At 38.4% G+C, this 17,730-nt stretch overlaps 1 protein-coding gene across 1 annotated transcript in view; it reads right to left on the reverse strand.

Moving 5' to 3' along the window:
- The window catches only part of LOC124720159, an 85,455-nt gene that overhangs the window by 2,886 nt on the left and 64,839 nt on the right, over positions 1-17,730 (reverse strand). The gene's annotated exons all lie outside the window — the stretch shown is intronic.

Below are 17,730 nucleotides of genomic sequence, written 5' to 3' on the forward strand. Positions count from 1 at the left end.
AAAGAAAGATCCCATATTATTTAGCTACAATATAGCAACTCAGTAACTGGAAGCAGTTAATTCCATAAATTATCTGGGAGTACGCATTAGGGGTGATTCAAAATGGAATGATCATATAAAGTTGATCGTCGGTAAAGCAGATGCCAGACAGATTCATTGGATGAATCCTAAGGAAACGCAATCCGAAAACAAAGGAAGTAGGTTACAGTATGCTTGTTCGCCCACTGCTCGAATACTGCTGAGCAGTGTGGGATCCGTACCAGATAGGGTTGATAGAAGAGATAGAGAAGATCCAATGGAGAGCAGCGCGCTTCGTTACAGGATCATTTAGTAATCGCGAAAGTGTTACGGAAATGATAGATAAACACCAGTGGAAGACTCTGCAGGAGAGACGCACAGTAGTTCAGCACAGACTTTTGTCGGAGTTTCGAGAACATACCTTCACCGAGAAGTCAAGCAGTATATTGCTCCCTCCTACGTCTCGTCAAGAGACGGTGAGGATAAAATCAGAGAGATTAGAGCCTACACAGAGGGATACCGACAATCCTCCTTTCCACGAACAATACGAGACTGGAATAGAAGGGAGAACCGATAGAGGTACTCACGGTACCCTCCGCCACATCATCTAACTTAAAACTAACTTACGCTAAGGACGACACACACGCCCATACCACAGGGAGGACTCGAACCTCTGACGGGGGCGAACGGAGGAAAGTATCAACACCAAGGCATCAGACGTGACGAAAAGGGAGATCCGAGTTCGAATCGCAGTCCAGCACTGATATTTTCCACATCTCATGCCGAAATAAAATAAGAATCAGCTGCCCAAGTGATCTTGCACGATGAGTGGCACATACATCAAAAAACAATCTCGCGTAAGAAAGCATACTGGTGACTGACTTTCAACCTAGCATGATTAGGTGTCTGTCATGGCTCTGTTTTGAAATTTGTAAGACTGGATGTCAATTATGACTATTAAGGTAAATACATTGCTTGTTCTGTATCAAAATCTTTCATTTGCTAACTATGCCTATCAGTAGTTAGTGCCTTCAGTAGTTTGAATCTTTTATTTAGCAGGCAGTAGTGGCGCTCGCTGTATTGCAGTAGTTCGAGTAACGAAGATTCTTATGAGGAAAGTCATTTGTGAAAGGTATAGGTTAATGTTAGTCAGGGCCATTCTTTTGTAGGGATTTTTGAAAGTCAGATTGTGTTGCGCTAAAAATATTGTCTCAGTTTAAGCAGTCATGTATAAATTTTTCTAAGGAGACATTTCATATGTCGACCCTTAGCCGAGGATACCTCACTGGAATCTTCTGATTTTTTCTTGTAGTTTGTGTAATTAGTGTAGATTTTGTTTATTGCTAGCACGTAATTGTAGAGAGAATCTCCTTTGTAGTTGCAGTCTTTCATTGCTGTACAGTAAAACGGGTGTGGTACGCATGTAGATTTGCAGCAAGTATTTCGCAGCTTGCAATTAACTAGATATTATTTTCAGCGCTATGTTAATGTGTTATCGTGTGAAATATTGTGACAATAATGGCGTGTGAAAAACGTAACACTAGGCTCCAAAGTAAACTGAGAAATAATAGTGACAACGAGCGTAGCTTACCAGCACCGCTGTGTAATGAATTAACAGACATTCAAAGTAGTAATTTCGTAACTGTGCATAGGGAAATGGAGCGGGCGTCAAATAATGGTGTAGACAGTGAAACAGGTAGTGAACAGGGAAGCATTATCGATCGATCGGTCGGCAACAGGTCGCCTCAGGAATCGGGAATGGCAGAACACAATATTGCAAACACTGTAGACTCAGGTTTTTGGTTCTCACCGTTTTCTCAAATGAGTCAAGACATTTTCCGCTTGTCAAAATGTGAATGTTGCCGGTGCAAATTCACTGCCGAAAAGCACTGAGGAACATGTTTCAGACACCAGTGCATTGTTATTACAATTAATGCAACAAATGAGACAAAAGCTTCAAAAGTTAGATGCAATGGAACAAAATCAGAGACAAACACAGCAAAAGCTTCAAAAGTTAGACATAAAGGAACAAAATCTTCAAAAGTTAGACACAATGGAACAATACCAGAGACAAACACAGCAACAGTCACATGCAATGGAACAAAATCTTCACACCACGCTTGAACAAACACGTGAAGATTTAACTTCTGAGTTACATAAAATCTAATCTAAATGTCAAAAAGTCTGTAACGACATAAAAACACAAATTTGTGAGCATTTTCAACCTATTTTTTCGCGGCATGAAAACGCATTACAGAATCACGAAGCAGCCATAAAAGAACTGCAAATTATTGTTCATGAAAATCATGAGACCTTGCAAGCTAAAACTGACTCAGTTGCATCTACCGATTCAGTTACGCAACTTGCAAAAACTCAGGAAAACTTAAAGGACACAGTAGAAAGACACATGGAGGAAATTAGTTCATTATCAGAGAAAGTAGTTGAACTTTCGGATCAGCTAAATAAATTAACTACGAAGGTAGATGATAATCTGAATGACACAAAACCAGTAGTCTTTAATGACACAGAAGAGTGCGAACAAATTAGGAAATTCAAACAAAATCAGAATCAAATTAATACGCAACACCAAAGAGAAATCCGGGAAGTACAAGATCAGCTGACACAGGTAATACAAGAATTACGTATTTCAGAGCACACTCGCGCTCCAATACGGGAAGAGGGACATAGAAATACGGAACAGTCACAAAATAATAACACAGGACACTTCGGAAATTATGAAAGAAATTGGCAATGTGCACCGAATTTTGAGATGGAACCGCCGACACGACGTAGCAATGACCGACAGGCGACTCGCCGACATGATAATTTTGACTATAAGCTGTTCATTACTACACGTAAATTCAAAACGTTTAAGAATTCTGCCAACGACATTTATCCACAAGCGTGGCTCCATCAATTCTCTCATTGTTTTCCTCCCAACTGGTCATTGGAGCACAGGTCTGTAAGAATGCGATCGGTCATTCACGATTGCCACAGTGAAGGAGAATTTTACCATGCCTTCCTCTCAGCATATTGGTCTCAAGCTACACAAGCCCGAGTAAAACATAGCATCATAATGATGAAACATTTCGAACAATCTGAATTTTCCAGTCTTGTGAAATATTTTGAAGACATGTTGCACAAGAATCAGTACCTGTCAAACCCATACCGCCCCTCAGAACTCATCCGCATTTGCTTAATCAAATTACCTGAACATTTACGACATATTATTTTGGCAGGATGTTGCAAAGACGACACTGAAGCTTTTCAGGGACTCTTACAAGAATTAGAAATTGACACTGATAATCGCGAACGCGAAAACAGGAACACAACAATTACAGGTCACATCCGTCGCAATTCCGCGATGAAAGAAGTAATAACTGGACACGACAAGACTATTCTCACAACACAAATCGTGACCAAAGCAGACACCACCCGTATGACAACCGTTGGCAGAGTAGTAATAACTACAGGGAAAGATCACCTCTCCGCAGTAGTGACTATCACAGAGACAATCAGAGAAACAGACAATATGGGAACCAAAATAATTATTATCGAGGGAGACAGAATAACTTCAGACGCAACGGTCCAGCGCGCAGTTACGATTCAGGGAGAAATTCTCCACCACGTGACCAACATGAAAGAAACTATGGAATCTACCAACATGATGACAGACGATATGATCATAATGACAGACCTGAATTGCATCAGAACTGGCGAGATTCAAACAGAGCAGGGCCCTCTCGACAAGGTGAATTTGTAGAAGTTAGGTCTCCTAATCCCAGTAACGACGCGCGCCAACAAAGAAACAGACAATGACTCGTACCGCAGGCAGCCACGTGTGCCCGCTGGCTCAGAGAAAAATAACAGACGCTAACCTTGAGAAAAATTCCAGCATTCTTTACCGACGTATACAACATGATAATTGTGTTCAAGTAGAAACTGTGAGCACTAGGAAGAGTAAAGGATTGCACCACATTTCACACGTAAAACCGTTTATTGAGAGATAATCTGCTTTTTAACTTTGTCTTTCCACTTTACATTGCTACTATGCTTTGTCAGACTTATAATCTGTTAACATGCAACAATGTTTGAAGTTAAATATCCAGTCAAGAACCAAGAGAACTTATTTAAACAGAAATTACGAATGCATTGTTATTGTGAACAGATGACACAGTGTTATTGTGTGTGTACATTCTTGCTTGTTAGTTGCACGATTACGTAACAACTATAAGGCTCATATACTTAGAACAATTACTAATACTGCTAATGAGATTTTAATGCAACATTTTGGTTTACTTGAAAATACATTCTGGGTTTAAAGTACTTTCTGTGAGATACCAGATGACACAGTGGTTAGTTTATGTGACAGCTACACGATTTTATCACGACGCTACTAATGAGTGACAATTTACAATGTTGCTTTTTCAGTGCTTCTGTTTTATATCTGCACAGTTTTTCTGTATTATTCTGGAAAGTGAAACATGTTTTAGTAGTAAATTTTGTGGTATAGCAACAATGGGACAGCCTTTTCCGTAGCACAACAATACATTACATTATAGTACTTTCTTGATCACGGTAAGGTACGTAATAACTACGGTATCTATACGCACAGAATTTCACTTTCATTTATGATGAGGTGAGTACATTGACTTCAACAGAACTTTGCTTACAGAGGATGATAACTACGACACTTCCACAGAATTATCTTATAGCAAGACGCACATTTAGCGCTACAGGACATGCATTTGAGTGATTAATTTTGAACTTAAAACATTTTTTTTTAAAGATTTTGGAATTACAATGATACAAAGGTTTTCTGTGATACATTTCATTCCATTGCTGTAATCTGTAATACCTGAGGTTATAATTACGTTAATGCTCAGGGGGGTACACGCTTACTTTGTGTATCATGTGTTTGGCAAGCACAAGGAGCCCTACCTAATATGGTATTCGCTTATACAACTTTACACATCAGTACCATATTTCTGTAACACAGAATTACACAGCTATCTGATCATTTAACTAAGAGAGAGAAACATTTTTTTTTACTACATCAGTGACAGATGTTTACTTAATTACACAGTTGGATAACTTCACACTTATGAAATTGTATTTTGTCTGTCCTTTGTGAACTGTTCATATTTTTTTCAGAACCATTGTGATACTATGAGAGATTTGATGTCGTATTTGGTAAGGGAGCATGATTTTTAAATACGTTTGAGGTAGATGACACTATTGAAATGAGCAGATAATTTTTTTAAGGTTTTTACATTATTGCAGAAAGCTACGACGTTTTTGAGATTTGACTGAGGTTTATGATGTTATTTTTATGACGACGATGTGTATTTTGCTGTTGAGGTATGTTTATGATCAATAAGCTGATGCTATATGAGGAATTTGATTATGCTACATATTTATAATGATGAAATATTGAAGAGTCGATGAATAAGGTAAGAAATAATGAGTAGTGGTTAGGGACTCTGGTTTGTGAAAAAGGTTGCTGGAAACCAAGAATCGTACTTTAAGAGTTATGAAATGTATGTAAATGCATGAATGTATTACAATGCCGACGAAAATTTTTTGGACTCTGTTTTATCAATAGGATTTTGTTTCTACAGATTTGTAATGGAAATTCTTGACCTGTGAAATATTTTTATATGAGACTGTCACTGTAGCAGAAACTGCTGTCGTAAATATTTCCGTAAGTTAAGTGACCACCTGCACGTAATGCGTCGTGGGTACCCAGCTGTGTCAGACGCCTGGAGAAAAAGCCATTGGTGTGTGCCTTTTCAGAGACACAGTAGAAAAAAAAAGGGAGGCCATTATCCTCGCTATTGACATTCCTTTGTAAAAAGCATCGCAAATACGACACGCTCAAACTTGAAAACATATGATTATACTGTGGAGATATTTACTAAAATGCCTAATGAAACGATGAGAAACATTTCACGGCTATTGTCTTGCTAGTTGAGAGAAATGCCATATGGCTTGCTTTATGTATTTATTTACTCATGTTGTTTAATATCTAGTTTCTAGCTGCACTGCAGCATTGGTTAAAATAAAATTTAATAGATGTACTAATATAAATATTTTATGCCTACAGATCCAGTAAATAATTTTATGACCTATTCAAAAAAACGAAGGAGCATAAAAGGACATTTCCCTTCACAGGAATTGGATATGGAATTTTCTTTTCAACTACTTGGTAATTTTTTTGGTAGAATAACTTCTTGTGGTGCACCACTTTAATTACATAGACATTAAGATGTGAACATACATTTCCCTTGTCTGCATTTTTTACTTTAATGTAATATTTTTTCTGCTTGAGCTATGTCATGTTTAGATATAAATTATTGCATTTGCTGCTGCTGTTTGCCAGGCACAGTGTTACTGAATTTGACTGTGTTACTCTGCTAAGCCAGTTTACTACTGATTTATTTTTCTTTTTTGCTGCTCATTGCCTTATATTAGTTGTAATACTGTTGCTTACTTTGTCAATTTGTATTTTTTTTGTCCTTGCTGTTTGTGTTAATTTGTTATGTACTGCTGCATTGCTTCGTCCCTTGGTTTAGCATTTGAGCTCAGTAGATTTAAGTTAGCTTAAGAGGGGGTAGACTATATAAGAGAATGAGTTGCGATGAATTGGAAGAAATGCATTGAGAAGTTATACAAAAAAAGTACAGAAAGCAGGTATAGATAGGACCTTGTGGGAATAATGATGAACGAAGGGAGATCTCCAAGAAAAAAAAGGTTTTGTTTGCAAAATACTGCAGTACCAAATGTTACACTGAAAACAAACCCTGTCCTTTCCCCCTGTGTTATTCTGCTTTGTGTTTGTGTACTCTTGCATTTTTGTGTTTTTCCTGTCTTTATGTGTTAAGCTAATAAGACTTATGTTGTAGAATTTTTCTAGTACTAAGCTACATATACTATGATGAGGAATACTGTTATCCTCAAGTATAATTTGCATTAATAATACGTTATATACTTTGTAAAGATGTTAGACATTATAAATTCTGCTCTGTTTTAATGCTCATGTGTGAAGTTGATGTTTCAATAATTATTCTGATCTTTTATGTATTTACTTATGTCATAATTCCTATAACACTGATGTATATGTTACTTCGATTCTTTTGTAAAGCCTGTCCTACAAATGTTATCTGTATTGTTATGTTCTTTAATGATGTATTTTGTACCTTTGTCATTGTATTTTTATGTTATAAAATTGTAATTGACACCAGTTCATCAAATTAAGTAACTTGTAAGTTACATTTCACTGCACACGTTTCTGTTAGTCATAGTATATGGACAATATGTGAGAAGTAGGGACTGATAGTGTTTGCACGTGTGTTAATAATACAGCAAGGGACTGGTTAACAGCATTGCCGGTTCTAAGGACAATTCCAAAAACTTTGTGAGTGCACAAGTGGTGGTTTATGGACTTGCTATATTGTCCGCAAGACTCTTCGATGGTGATTGTGCACCTGCACAGTTGCAACAGATGGCTGCTGGCCATCTCTGCAAGGACTACAGTGGGTCTGCACCTTTGATGACCCACCAATACCATTATTTCTACAAGGACTACAGTGGATCTACACCTTTGTTGACTCACCAGTACCATTATTTCTACAAGGACTGCAGTGGGTCTGCACCTCTGGTGGCCCACCAATACTGTAATCTCTACCAGGACTATAGTGTGTCTGCTCTGTGATGACCTACCTACCAATACGCTTCAAAATTTCGACTGACTCTGCTGTGGGTTTGCTCTGTTGTGGACCAATACCTGTCTGCATGTCAAGAGTCAGTACTGTCTTTCCATTGGAAGGACAATACTACTTCTTCAAGATTGCATGGAAATCCATTACTTCCGTGTGCATTTTCTTTTACTGCTCAGACTTTGAGAGAAACACTGCAATGTTACTGTGATGAATGATCAGGACTGTCTTTATGGACTGTAAGAAAATTTTAGCTTTTGACCAACATTGTATCAATAAGTAGGTGCATTTGATATCTTTGTTATTGTAATTATGAAAAATTTTATCAAATCATTATTGGTCACTGCCCAAAACAATTTGTAAAATTTTTTGTGGGGAGCATGGGGGCTATGTAAGTAGGCTGTTTATGTTTTCTTATTGACAACGTTACGTAGCGCTCTGTATGGAAATCACTGGCTATGCTGTGTGCAGTCTGTGGCTAGGTTTGCATTGTTGTCTGCCATTGTAGTGTTGGGCAGCTGGATGTCAACAGCGCGTAGTGTTGCGCAGTTGGAGGTGAGCCGCCTGCAGTGGTGGACGTGGGGAGAGAAATGGCGGAGTTTTGAAATTTGTAAGACTGGATGTCAATTATGACTATTAAGGTAAATACATTGTTTGCTCTCTATCAAAATCTTTCATTTGCTAACTATGCCTATCAGTAGTTAGTGCCTTCAGTAGTTTGAATCTTTTATTTAGCTGGCAGTAGTGGCGCTCGCTGTATAGCAGTAGTTCGAGTAATGAAGATTTTTGGTGAGCTAAGTGATTTGTGAAAGGTATAGGTTAATGTTAGTCCGGGCCATTCTTTTGTAGGGATTTTTGAAAGTCAGACTGTGTTCTGCTAAAAATATTGTGTGTCAGTTTCAGCACAGTCATGTACAATTTTTCAAAAGGGACTTTTCAACTTACGCTAAGGACGACACACACGCCCATACCAGAGGGAGGACTCGAACCTCTGACGGGGGCAACCGTGCAGACCGCGTGGCGAACGGTGGAAAGTATCAACACAAAGCCATCAGACGTGATGAAAAGGGAGATCCGAGTTCGAATCTCAGTCCAGCACCGATATTTTCCACATCTCATGCCGAAATAAAATAAGAATCAGCTGCCCAGTGATCTTGCACGATGAGTGGCACATTCATCAAAAAACACTCTCGCGTAAGAAAGCATACTGGTGACTGACTTTCAACCTGGCATGATTAGGCCTCTGTCATGGCCCACCCTATAAGGACTCTCGCGCAACAAGTAGCAAAGTGACGTCTCTTATGTCCGTTTGGAACCACAGTGCAACACTACATTTTTCGAATGGCGTCACCAGAGGTGAAGATGTGCTGTTCGTACTTCTTAAATTGATTGCCTTATGTGAGAACCTAGCCCCGACCATCACAAGAATCATTCCAAATAAACACCTGTCTGCACAGAGCATTGGTTCATGACTGTGTCGTAATGAAGGCCTTTCCACACTAATGGAAAATTCCGATTCCATGGAGGTCGATTAAAACTTGTTCGAAACGTTTCTTTGTTGGTCCATATCGACAGTCACTGGCCACCGTGGCTACCTAAGGCGTGCTCCTGACTTGGTTCTGTTATCGCCGAAACAAGATCACGTTAAGAGGCAGCTGCACGAACGGGCAACACGGTATAGTGCGCAGATTTCTGCAGGATGTGCCTTTCCACTTGCGGTTCTACGCTCATAGTATTTCGGGTCTATTCACAAATTTTTGTAAACCCAAAGGCTAGATATTGAACATACTCTCGTCTTTGGTTTCGAAATTGCATTTCGTCTCGCGTAATTGCATTCCTGCAGAATTTTATGGGGAGAGTACTGAAGCATGTAAGCAACCAGGATAGATTATACCTAAAAACTGGACAAGTTTTTGTCAAAACTTAAATCGTGTTTGCAGGTGCTAGTAACATAATAATTGGTTGGATGAAAACGTGCACTTTTGAAATGCAGCAAACAGCTGAAGTATTGTTCTGCGAGGTGATTAAGGCCCACCTGCCAGGAAGGTGGAAATAAAATAAAATCTGAAACTAATAACATGTTTTAGTCTACCGTACTCATATCAATGTATTTTACTTTGCTTGATAGCTCCCGGCCACAGAGATCAATTTCCTTTTCGTTTGAAGTGACAGCAATAAACGAAGAGGGGACAGCAAACTCACTAAACGTAAACGCAGGCCACGTGGAGATTAGCCACCTCCCCAACATAACTCACAAGGAGACGGTACGACGACGTGGTCGGGGATTTGTCCGAAATTTTGCGTGGTCAAAGGCACCTAACACCTCACGTGGTTAAAATATTAGGACGCACTACTTGGAAAATCCCGAGAAAAATCGGTCCAATGTTTCTCAGGTGCCTTATGAGTATAAAATGTTGGTCCAGTGCCGAGCCGCCGTGTGGCATTATTTTGTGAATAGGAAATTTTCTACGAACTCCAGACTACATTCTATTAATCTGGCTGATTCCCCTTCGCGTACCACTTGCAACCTGATTGACACAGATGAACATCAATTTGTCTGTGGAAATGCAAATAATATATGGTTGTCCCTCAGAAAAAAATTAGCAACTATGCAGAGAAAACCGCCGTATTTGATAACGCCAACGTGGCTTTTATTCCCGGAAGAAGAATTATACCCCACCTCAAAGAAAAATGCCGTCAACTGGTTGAAGGGACACGCGGTATTTTACCCGCTGTCCAGTAAAAAAAAGGAGCAAAGGAGATTTTTGGACGTACATCTCCGACCGGCATCACAAGCTACTACGCATAAATAATTACTATGATACATACACCAACTTCCTCAGAAGAAGCATCATGTGAACTCCATTTTCGATTATGCGATTCAGAATATGAAGAAATGAGAGACAACTTAATCTTTGAAAAACAAATATGATCAAGTGACGAATGTCACTATTTGGTTTAGGCCTTGATTTCTTCTAAAACATCAAGGAACCTGTAATTAATTTTCGTTAGTTTTATTGCGCTCGATGAAGCAACAGATCTTACAGATACAGCCCAAGTTGTGATATACATACGAGGTGTCGATAACGCACTGTGAAACAGAGGACGTTTTGGACTTAGTACCTTTGCAAGGGACTACTACAGGTGCGGACTTACTCCAAGCTGTCGAGCAAGCGATTGATGGTGTCGGTATGGATTGGAATCTGTAAGTCTCAAATGGTTCAAAGGGCTCTGAGCACTATGGGACTTAACTTCTGAGGTCATCAGTCCCCTAGAACTTAGAACTACTTAAACCTAACTAACCTAAGGACATCACACACATCCATGCCCGAGGCAGGATTCGAACCTGCGACCGTAGCGGTCGCGCGGTTCCAAACTGTAGCGCCTAGAACCGCTCGGCCACCCTGACCAGCGGTGAGTCTCAGTGACCACAGATGGAGCACCATCAATGCAAAGCCATCGGAGAGGACTCATAGCACGGATGCGCCAAAGGCTAGGACGCACAAATGAGACGTACGGATTCATTGCATTCTGCATCGAGAGGCGCTTTGTGCAAAATCAGTAACGTTAGCAAATGTCATGCACATTGTTGTGCATACTGTAAACTACCTGAAGACACATGGACATAAGCATCGCCAGTTTCGGCGGTTCTTGGAGGAATTAGGAGCGGAGTACGGTGACATAGCTTACTATACTGAAGTACGCTGGATCAGTTGAGGTAAAATGCTGAAAATATTTTTCGATTTACGTTTGGTCATAGTAAAATTCTTACATGAGAAGGGAAAAAATGAACCTATGTTGGAAGACCCTTGTTGGATATCAGACCTTGCATTTCTTGTGGACATTACGTCTCACATGAACAGCCTGAACGTCAGTTTGCAAGGTGAAAATAATTTAATTTCTGACATGTTGGAAAAAGTAACTGCCTTTGAAAGGAAACTTGCGCTTTGGGAGCGCCAGCTAATGACAGAAAATACTGCAGATTTCGCGACTCTTGGACTGGTGCATGAAAGTGCTAGATTTCAAGAATACGTGTCAATAATTGGAAAAATTAAGGAACAATTTCGAGCACAATTTGCAGATGATACGAGTTTGCCTCCTGCCATTCGCCTCTTTGCTCGACCGTTCTCGTCGTCAGTTGATGATGCACCAAATGACCTACAGATGGAACTGATCGACCTACAGTGCAATACAAAACTGAAGGACAAGTTCTTTGCAGTGCGAAGTACAAAAGAATTCTACAAAAATTTTTCACAACAAGAATTTCCACACCTGCACAAAGATGCCGCGAGACTTATGTCTATGTTCGGGTTGACATATATTTGTGAAAGGTTTTTCTGGCTGATGTAAATGAATAAATCAAGGTTTCTATCAAGCATAAGTGATGAAAATCTTCACAACTGCTTGCGTTCGTCAATGAGCTGATCTTTTATGCCCGATATTAACTATATCATTTCTCATGACCAGTGATAAATGTGTTTGGATTTATTCCTTTCATAATAAAAAGTTATTGTTTACTAACTGTGCATTATTGCATCATTCTGCTCCATGGTACATTATTATCAGGAAAATTGCTCATTAAACCGATTGTTCGAATGTATACTTACATTTACGTTTTTTTTTTTTTTAATGTGTGAAGGGCTACGCTCAGCTGATGTCGATAAACAATAACCTTCATCTAATTGTCGGTTATTATGCATATTTTAGACGGAACTGATACTAGTATTGAAATAGCAGGTGATCGAGAGGCCTGCGGTTATTATTCTGTTCAGAGGTCAGTGAGACAGAAATTATGTGGGTGTAACTGAGGGCACCGAGAATTAGTTATAGGAAACCTTGCATTAGTTTAATGTTATTTGAAATCACGAATAAGGTTCGCTGGAAGTCGCTGACTGCTCTCTCTCTTAAATACTAGATCAAAAACATTACGCGTATTTGCGTGCCGTCAGTCAAGCTGCCTTAATAAAAACGCACGGTTGTTAACTGTATTACTTTTCTTACTGGGTTAAACTGGTAACATAAAAGTAGAAGTCTCAATGAGTAGATTGTGACAGTATTTTAAATGTTTTAGTACGCAAAATACCTTCCCATGGTTGGCTTGCAAGCTGTGGAAAGAGCACTAGAATGCGCTGGTACAGAGTACCCCAGCAAGTGGATAAAGCGACATCTATGCATAGAAACATGCACTACATGAATGCTGACGGCTGCGGAATGCACGCTGTGACCCGGAAGTTGCACATGTGCAGGAGCACCACACGTGTGCAGAATTTCTGGCCGGCCCTGAGAAAGCAGAATTTATTACTATCTTAGAAAGCAACAGTAGATCATTTTTGGTTAACCCGGACTGGCTCAAAATTTTGGATACTGTATTGCAACTCTGGATCATGATCCATTCTTTGTGGAACCGTATTTGGTACCTTTTTCTAAGAAACAGGCTGTGCAGAATGAAACAGATAAGATTATGGAATGAGGAGTGATATAATACAGTAACAGCGAATATATCAGTTCACTTATCATTGTAAACAAGGATGGAGGAGTACATGTGGCCATTGGTGCACAAACTGTGAACAAAGTAAAAAGAGAGGTTCACAGGCCTGAAAATCTGGACAAAATGTTGCAAAAATTTCATAATGAGGTATTTAACCAGCTTCAACATGACTGCTGGCTATTGGCAAATCCCATTAAGTCTAGAATCGCATGGATATAAAGCAATCCTGTTTACCGGGAAATGTTATCGATACAAAGTAGTTCCATTTGGACTGAATACCTCTCTGGCAGTGTTTATTAGAGCTCTGGACTGTGTTAGGAGAGGAGTTCAGTTCCAGGTTAACTATTTATGTAGATGATTTATTTATCTCCAATGAAAACTGGCAAAAAAGCTCCAAACTGTTGCTTTTCAAGCAGGAGGCATCACTTTAAAATTATAGTGAACATGAACTTGTAAAATTAGAAATTAAATTCTTGAGCCATATTATTACTACTACCGGCATTAATAAGGACCTCGAGAAAGCTATGTGCCTTAGAAAAATTTCCCCCACCAAAAAATAGGAAACAGTGGTAAGCCTTTTTAGGTTGGTGTGGATTTTGCAGAAAATTTGTTAAGGGGAAACCCTTCAATAATCCACACTTGAACAATCTATAAAAAGATTTAGTGCTTTTGTTTAGACAGATGGGAGTCAGCAGGATTGTGAATCCTTAAAGATTAAACTTTGACAGGATAATGTTTTATATCACCCAGTACTGTCAGAGACTTTCAATATGAATACTGACAGTAGCACCTATGGGATTGGTATTGAAATTTTCCAGGAGATAAATGGTACAGGAAATTTAGCTCTTAGAACTATAGCTTTTGCCAGCAGGGCATTTACAGGAAACAAAAGGAACCATACCATATTAGAGGAGGTAACCTTGGCCATATTATGGGACCTAAGGAAATTTATAGATTGGTGGGGTTTTAAGATCATCACACATTGACCACAAAGCTCAAACATTCCTTAAAGGTTGTTGCCTTCTAAATGGCAGGCTCACCCAATGGACTTTATACCTGCAACAATTTAATTATGAAATCTGCTATGTAAAGGGTACAAAAAAATTATGTGGCAATGAATTGTCCCAATGGTACAGATGAAGTACCCAAGGAATGCAATGGAGATGGAACTTTCCAAATTAATTACATGAAGAAGATCAGGCTGAAATGAATTTGAACAGATTTGCAAAACCATGCGATATCATCAAAATGAGCAACCAAATTGGAAGAAATCTGTATAAGTAAATTTTGATTTTTAAAACTATCTTGTATAAGAGGAAAGGCTTCATTACTCAAGAATGGATGGTGTGTTGGCCTACCCAATTTGATACAGATGTCAGATTATTTTCACTAGCATTGGGCCAAAGGAGTGTCTAGATAAACTGGCTAGTGTTATAGTGATTGCCAATAGTATGAGTCGAAAGGTAACTGAACGTATTAGGTCTTGTGACATCTGCCAGATAGCTAAGGTAACCAATAGAACTAATCAAGGTCCAATGCAGAACACGTTACCTAAAGATACCATGGATATACTGCCTGTGGAGTTGTATGGACCCCTCCCCACAACTTCTGGTAATTGTAAATGTATTTTAGTGATTTCGGAAGTATTTTCTAAATTTATAAAATTGTATCTCCTGAAAAAGGTGACAGCAATGTCAGTATTCGATATGATGATTCAGTATTTGAGAACCATTGGAAAACCCAGTGCAGTACTGCCCAATAATGGCCCCAATTTATTTTCAAAACCTGGCAAGATGGAATGGAGCAGAATGGTGTAGAAACTAAATATATTAATGAAGACCTTGCCTCATGGGTTTACTGAGTTCACACCTGGGGAAATTCTGCTCAGTACTAAGAGCAAATGTTTAAATGAGGAAAAACTAGAGTTCCCACCGTTTACAGATTTGGGATTAGCCCAGAAGAAAGAATTGGTAAAAGAAGAAACAAAGCCGAAACGAGATCTAAAACGCACAATAGCAACCTGAAGTTTGCCATGTTCAAAATTGGAGACTGTTTTTCTGAAGACCCATGAATAATTAAGTGAACTTAACCACGAAATTTCTAAATTTATGTATATATAATGGGCCATTCACAGTACAAGACACACCTCACAACAATGCCTACTATTTAATCTACCCAGAGTCGAAGAAGATCCATGATGTCCATAATGTAGTGGATCTGAAACTGTATGTGCCTAGGAATGAATACATGAAGAAATCATACCAGACTAAAAATGTATATTATGCTGTAGATGAAATAATGTATCTATCTTATGAAGCTACTATACTGTATTTAACTGTAATTTATGTTCTTATAAAAATGCTGTTACCTATGTAAAATTGCTGTTACTATCTTAGAAGTTCCAGATTCTAAAACCTGTTGTAAAATATGTGATACCCTGTACTGAAAGGGCTACAAGCAAATGTTGCCAAATTGAAAAGGAATGTGGAATGCCTTTAATACAGAATGGGCAGCATAGAAGACTTGCCAAAGTGGGGAAAAAAACTATGTCTGTAATAGACTGCTAAAACCCAAAATGGGCAGCCAATTGATTAATGTGATATGTAATTTGTTAATGTTGTCAAATGCAGTGCAAGATGCTATTGCAGGTAGCAAAATTATTTTATTTTCATATCTGTTAGTGTTGTATGTGTTTTGCTACAGTTTTCAAAGAGGGACTGTGTTTCAAATAAAGGCAGTAAGAAAAGAATAGTAGGTTCAGTTTAAATATGTTTGTTTACATAAATATCAAAGAATAGACTACTATTATTAGAATCAGCATTGATAGTTTCCTCCTTTGTAAATTTGAAATCATGCTATAGGATGTGTTGCATGTACAATGTCAAATTGCTTGTGATATATGTAGGGGGTATACTTGTATGTGTATACCTACATTTCTTGAATGCTTACAACATGCTACTGAATATTCTTGACAATACAGATAAATTTTGCTTACTACTCAACTTACCGTTTCACAAAATGAGAATCAGATGTGACAGGTGTACATAATTTAATAATGTTGCTTATATCTTGTTTTGGTAATGAAGTGTATACAGTGTATAGTGTTTCAATGTGTTTTGCAATGTATTCTTTTCATGCTCAACTCTGGATAAAGTGATTATTTTCGACTGCTTGGTACCATTAAGGTGTTATTGATGTTTGCCTAGCAGGAATCTTCAATGAACCCTGGGGCATATGTAACATCCATTTTTGACCTACTTTGTATTGATATTTCTATTTGTAGAGTTGCTTATGTAGAGTGCTGTATCTGTCATATGTAGAGTGTTTTGCCTGTCACGGAAAGTCTTTGACAATGTATACATATTTCAGTTATGTTAACTTTTTGAACAATGTTCAATTTATGCTTATGAATGTAAATAACTACTGGAATGATTGTTATATAATGTACTGTAAATGACTTGGTCCATAGTTAGGGAACGCAGGGTTGAATGTAAAAGATGTGGGGAAGCCCTACAGCTACGGAAGTAGCCTGGCGGAAAGGAAAAGGAGTGGTTAGCGCAAGCTGAAATGTGTCCTTTGCAACGGGTAAGGAATGAGGCCTGACCAGTGCTGTGGTTAATATCTCGCTAGCAGTAGCGGAACATTGTAGTTCATATTCTTGGAGTGTTGAGGCAGAGGAACTTAAGAGTGTTATATATGGACCTCGGATGCTGCATTTGGTGATACCATTATCATGGCATTGTTTTCGGCCCTGCAAAAATATAATTCAGAAGATCTATAACAGGGCAAGGCCAACAGTACTGCCATGACTACATCACTGCCATATTAACAGCCACTGCAAATCAGGCCACCAGTGACACCAGCTTTCCACCAAATTGTTTATATTTGGCACTGTAAATGAACTAGGTATTTGTGAAATTTGGTTGATTTTAATAACAATCGTGGTGTTGCTAAAATCTCTATATTACACCTGTGATTATCCCAAATCACAAACCTTGAGAATCCTATCCTAGTGAATTTAATTCCGAGTGTGCTAATTTATTATGAAAAGACTATTAAGCAGCCGTAAAAATAGTTGGGATTGCTTTCTAATGTGTGGAGTTATTGTGTTTCAAGTTCAGTTTAATAATTTGAGAAATACACCACTTCCAGTGCATTTTTAAATCGATCTCCACTAATTTTCTTAAATACTTTGCCTTACTTAAAAGCTGTCCAAAAATAGTAAAGTTGTTAGTTAAAAGAATAATAATACTGATTAGAACTGAAAAAGATTATTAATTGTTGCATTTATGCACTTTGATCAGAATTACAAAGTTTTATTACTGTTCATTCCATGAGAAGGTGTTTGAACTTGAATTTAATGGTGTTGGCATTTGCCCACCCAACTATATATTGAGAAGGTTAAAAGACTACTTTTCAAAGCACATTTGTTATTTGAAGAGTTATAGTTTGTTGTGCTTCACTTAATGAATAATTATTGATGAGAATACTCACCATTTTCCATAC

Source organism: Schistocerca piceifrons, chromosome 11 (assembly GCF_021461385.2).
Source record: "Schistocerca piceifrons isolate TAMUIC-IGC-003096 chromosome 11, iqSchPice1.1, whole genome shotgun sequence".
In the NCBI taxonomy this organism is placed as follows: Eukaryota; Metazoa; Arthropoda; class Insecta; order Orthoptera; family Acrididae; genus Schistocerca; species Schistocerca piceifrons.